The sequence below is a fragment of the Cervus canadensis genome, chromosome 17 (assembly GCF_019320065.1).
Source record: "Cervus canadensis isolate Bull #8, Minnesota chromosome 17, ASM1932006v1, whole genome shotgun sequence".
Taxonomy (NCBI): domain Eukaryota; kingdom Metazoa; phylum Chordata; class Mammalia; order Artiodactyla; family Cervidae; genus Cervus; species Cervus canadensis.
Window position 1 is genome coordinate 995,397 of NC_057402.1, and position 5,677 is coordinate 1,001,073.

Consider the following 5,677-nt stretch of genomic DNA (forward strand, 5'->3'; position numbering starts at 1 on the left):
GCCCTACTGCTAACTGACTTTTTAGCTGCTGGTTTGCTAAGGACCAAAGGAAAGGCTACACGTTAGTGGTGTGAGGTAGGAGGAATCAGTACCTGCATCACTAGTATGATGATTCCTGCTGACAGTGATGAAGGCCTCACCTAGGTGACTGGTGAGGCTTTGCTCTAAGGACCTTTGATTTTTATCAAGGAATATGCCTGCGCTTGTTCTAGAAACTCCCATAAAAAAGCCAGGACAGAGGTAGCAATTGGAATGGGATCACAGGTCCTTCTCCCCTCCCACCCCTCCATATTTACTGAGCGCTTCCTGGGTGACAGATGGCATGGGGCATCCTTCTTTTTCTTCTCAAGGTGATCAGGCGGTTATATCCCTATGGTACAGAAAACAAAAAAGAGGTTTGAAGACTACATTTTCCCAAGGTCGCGTCTCAATCTGGGTCTCCATAGAAGTAAGTGCATCGCTCTAAATAATCATTTACACATCTGTCTCCTCCATGACAGAGTGAACAATTGACAGGAGAAAGCTTCGTCTTCCATCTCAGAGGCCCCAGTGCTTAGCGGTTTGGGGGCACGTAGCGCGGGCAGCTGCATAGACAGCCATGAAAGGCTACTATTTGTCAGGCATTTCATTGGGCCCTAGGGCTCCAGTAATGATGTTAATCACTCTTGGAGAGTTTGCTCCCCCTGATTTTGTGTTGCATCCATTGTTCAGTTTTAATCGTCTCTCCCTTGTAAGGAAGGTCATATCATCCTTGTTTTTGTGAATGTAGAAACTAAGAACCTAGTGGTTGAATAGACCCACCTCTGTTCACAGGGCTTGCTAAGTGGTAGACAGGAAACAGAAGCCACAACTTCTGATCCACAACATCCTAAACAATGTACCCATCTATCATGTAGCTGCCAAGATGAATTGGGCCCTATTCACAACTTCAGGGTGATGCTCATTTCAGAAAGGTGCTCTTGGAAGATAAACTGAGGGATCTGGGCCCCCTTTCTATGCTGCTTGGGGTGGATCTGTGGGTTCCAGTCAAAAAATCCACATGTTTGAAAGGGATTAAATCTCTACTTGGAGAGAAAAAAGTAACTAGGTCTCAGACCTATCTTGAGAAATGGTTAAGTCATCAAGAGGTTGACTGCTTCTTTGGTGGTCAATGGTTTCCAACTTGTTTATTTATCTCTTTTTACCACAGGAGTTAAAAAGAGGCTGCCAACCAACCCCAAGCAGAGATGGTCCAGGAGATCTTAGATCTGTGTGATACCCTGGCCATAGCACCACTGGGGAGAGACTAGCGATACAGCAGTGAAAAATGCCAGTGTGGATGATCACCATAATTGCTTTCTGGAAAGCGACAAATCTAATTCCCAGTAAAATGTCATTAGAATTTGCCAGGTCCTTTGATGGGGAAAATAAAATACCCTTCCTAGAAATTTCTCATGCTCTGTGGTTTCTAGAGAGATTCCAATGACTGCAGGGAAAGATAATGTGATGATATGATTTTGGAACCTATGTTAATTTCCCTGCTCCATCAAATGTCTGTGGACTGTTCATAGACAGTAAATTACAAAGCCCAAGCTGATTTTTTTTTTTTAATTTCTATGAGAATGATGTATCCAGGGACACTCAGTCTGAGTTCAGTCCTGCCTTTCATTGAAGGTTATTAAGTTCTGACTTTGTTGTCTCTACAATGGGGCTAATACTAGAATTTTCTCTTAAGTTTGTCGGGAGCTTTGCACGCTAGTCCAGGTTGAGCACTCAGCCTTGTGCCCGGCACTATAAATGTTAGCATTGATCCTGACTGTAACACTTGAACTGTTTCTCTTCTTCTTCTTTAGGCTGGGGTATTGTGACTGAGCTGGTTTTATTTAAATAACTCTCTTTCTTCTGTGTCATCACTTCCTTACTGGGCTGATTGACTTGCTGTGAGTGGAGGACTCTCTAAAGGTAGTTTGGTGAGCTCACCATACCCGACAATGCTCGGGGGTAATTTCTAGTGCTGGTTAAGTGTCTCTGGCCCTGAACTTTGTGGAGAGAGGATTGGAGAGTTGGGTGCTGAAATATATAGTCAGAAGACTCAATTCCTTTCTTGTAATAATTGAAATCATTTCAATTCATTTCTCTCTAGGTTGGGCAGAAACATGCTTTCAGTAGTGAGAAAATCTGGAGGGAATCCATTGACCTGAGCAGTCATATAATGCATGAAGTTAATGGACAAAAAATGATATTCATTTTCAGTTTATAATAGCATTTTTTTCCCGTAGCATCTAAACTTAGGGGCAGCCAGGGATGCTATCAGAGCAACAACAGAACCACTGGCAGATACGTGAACTTTGTTGTATCTAACAATTATTGGATCTACGGTGAACTAAAATAAAAACCAACCCAAGTTTTGACACTAAGATAATAAATTATAAATTATGGAAGTCTACGCCACCGATGATCTTGTAAACAACAGGCTGGTCTCTTAGCAACAGACCAAGGAGATCAGGCTGTTGATAGGAACAGAGCAGACAGGACTGTTTTGCTGTGCTTGCTACGCAGGACCAGAAACAACATTTTAACACCCGCCTGAGGCCCCTTCTCTGCCTAGGACTTCTTTCTTTAGCGACCAGCCTGGGCCATGAGCAAAAAAAGTTGTCCTAGAATTTCAGAGTTTCTTTATCACCAACCCAAGTGCCAGGTCCCATGGAGAGGATGAAAGAAATACAGGCTTAGGAGTCAAGGGCTGGGACAAGGATGCCCTACATGCAAGTGAGGGAATCAGAAACGAGGACGAAGGAGAAATAAATGCATTCTCATTGGGCGTTGTCTGAAATTAGAACTCTATAAATGGGGACTCCTTTCCCTGCCCCCCCCCCCACCTCCAACTCTTTTGATTTTTAAAATCTCACTTAGGGTGGTTGTCATGAAGAAATTTAGACAAGACTTTGACAATGTGCCAAAATGGTTTATTTTTAAATGTTGTTCCCAAAAGCACCAGAATATTAAGTTGGAGCAAATGTTGCTTGGAAGAGTGGAGGGGTGGTGGTCACACAGACGTTGGAGGGAGGCTGGGAGGTTTGAGGTCTGTAGACTTTAATTATCAGAGGTGGTCGGGCTAGACGATTCATTTGCTTGGAAGCCTTTTTAAAAGTGTGTATGTGTGTGTGTCTTTCTAAATTGCAGTCTTTTCTGGGTTGGGGTGGAGAGAGAGAGGTTTTCTTTAATTAATTAGATGTTTACCTGGAACATCTTCCCTCAGTGGTTTAGACAATCACCTGCCCACATGTTAGGAGTGAAATGTGATAAAGTCTCTTGGAGTGTGATTTTCCTAAAGAAAAAAAAAAATCTTAGGATATTTAGTAGCAAACGGCCTTTCTCTTTGTGATGGAAGCAGTGAGTTCTATGTTATCCATCCACGAAGAGATGGACACAGACGCTGACTCAGGATTTTAAGAACACATCAGCCCCTAATTGTACAGGGACCACGTGACCTGCATCTCCCTCCATAGGGCCGACTTCGCGCAGTTTAATTTTTCAGGATAAACATGGCCAACTAAAGTATGATGACTTGGGGTGTATTTGGCGTGTCATTTTAAACTTTTCATACGTGTAAATTTATCTCTGTCAAAGAAAGAGAAAATACTCTGCGGTTCCCCAGGGACCCCATTTTTTTTTTTTTCCAGGCTCCCTCTGATACCACGAAAGGTGGCTTGGTGACATCCGAAGTGATTAGCTCCCGTCCTGAGGTTTTAGAATGTATTTGTTCTTAGCAGTCGTCTGCTGGGATGAAATTCTACCCGGCATAGTGCTCTGGCCCCAGTGGAGAGGGGCCCTGGATCTGTCAGACACCCGGCCCGGCCCCCTGGGTCTGGCCCCCTTCGCATCCACATCCCTAGCACGCAGGGCAGCTCCCGCAAAGAAGGCACAGCTCCTTCCTGCTGCTGGCAGGGCCTCAGAGCCTGGCGATGTCAGCTGGCTTCCCCAAGCATCGTGCCAGCGCCCAGATTCCACTCCAGGACCGAGTGACCTCAAACCCCTCCAGGCTCTCTCCACCACTGGCCTGATGGTTGCCCTGGGGACAGGTCATTACCAGGCTCCCTACTGGGTACACTCTTGCTTTTTCTGGCCTTCCCCCCCACACCCTTTTTTAATTAAAAAGAACGTACCATCATGCATTATCATCAAAATCAATAGTACACAAGACAAAAAGTTAAAAGGTTAAATCTCCTCTCATCCCCTGTCCTAGCCCCCCAGACATGTCACTCCCCCTAATATCACAGCAGATCTTTGTTGAACTAAATTTTCATTGTTTGCAGGGGAGTGTTTCTGAACAGAAAGAATGCGATTCCTTTTCTTCTGTTATTTGTTTATAACAGGCACATTTCAAGGAAATGAGAAGTAACCCTTATCTTTGATGTGTTTTAGTCTCACTTATCTTGTCAACACACCAGGGAGAGGGGGCCGAGCTCTTTGAATCACCTCCCCCACCCCCGACCCCAGTGGGACTCTGAATCACCTAGGCTGGACTTTTCAGAACCCACCAACCTTGAATCCATGACACGAGGAGTCAGAATTGATAACTGAGCACTTCAGCGGTTCCGGTGAGCTCTGATCTCGGCAACATGAGTTCTCCCCTTTCCCCGCTGGATCAGAATCCTGCCTCAGATTCCCCAAGGGGATGTGTGTGCATCGTCCGGTTGGAGAGAAACCCAGCGCAGGGCTCCGCTGCTTGAGAGGGAAGACACAGAACAATGAAACGAGTCATCGAGAGAGACTCAGGCTTCCAGGGAAGACTCCTGGAACTCAATAGGCACATGCACCACGAGACGGCTGTCAGTGCAGCCCCTCACTGCTGGGAGAGAGTGGAGGGTTGCTTCTCCTCTGAAGAGGCCCGACTGTAGCAAAGACTGTGGGGAGGATCTCCCACCTAGTGGCTAGCAGGCCTGTCTAGTCTCCGAGATGGTCTAAGTGGTCCTGCGTTGAGTGGGGAAGCAAGCAGAGAGCAAGACCCTTCCTCTGCATCTGGTTTCCTCTGGGTCCCGGGTCCTGCTCCCTGCCCAGCCCTGTGTGAGCTGGTTTTAACGCAACCCCGCCAGGCTTCCTGGCCCCACAATGCAGCACCCCGGCTGGCAGGCGTTCAGCTCCACACTAAACACTTGGCCCCGTTTCAACACGGCTGCCAAGATTTGGCAACCAGAGAGTTGCAGGGAAGCAGCAGGCTGCTAAACCCTTTCACATTTTTAATTAGATCCACACACCCATGTCTTTGAGCTATCATAAATATACAGATGACATAGAGAGTATTATTCCTGATTAGAGAGAGAGAGAAAAAAAAAAAAGGAAGCCAAATCTCGATCATGGTCTATCTTACTTTATTAGAATAATTGACCTATCGCTAGCTGGGGGGGATGAAGAGGAAGAGAGAGGGGAGAGCTATTTGCTTGAGTGACACTATGTCTTGATGCCGAGAACCTCCCCAGGAATCTGAAAACACAGGTCTCGTCCTGCCTTGCTGTCATCCTGGGCTTTGAGAGCATCACCAGAAGAGGGCATTCTTGGCAGTCACTCAGCCTCCAGTGCCCAGGAACTCGAGGGGTGGGGGGTGTTCCAGGAGTTGTTAAAGCCACCCCCACCCCCCTTTCTAGGTGATAGCCTCACCACTCCGCAGAGCTCTGGGGTCAGCACCTCTGCCTTAAAA

The 5,677-nt window shown here is 46.4% G+C and overlaps 1 long non-coding RNA gene across 1 annotated transcript; it reads right to left on the reverse strand.

Moving 5' to 3' along the window:
* Positions 1 to 306: 306 nt before the first annotated feature.
* On the reverse strand, positions 307 to 5,022 carry LOC122454741. Its single transcript, XR_006273513.1, has 3 exons — positions 4,907 to 5,022; positions 4,525 to 4,707; positions 307 to 370 (listed from the first exon to the last, which is right to left on the reverse strand). It is a non-coding gene; the product is annotated as an uncharacterized LOC122454741 (long non-coding RNA).
* Between the last annotated feature and the right edge of the window lie 655 nt (positions 5,023 to 5,677).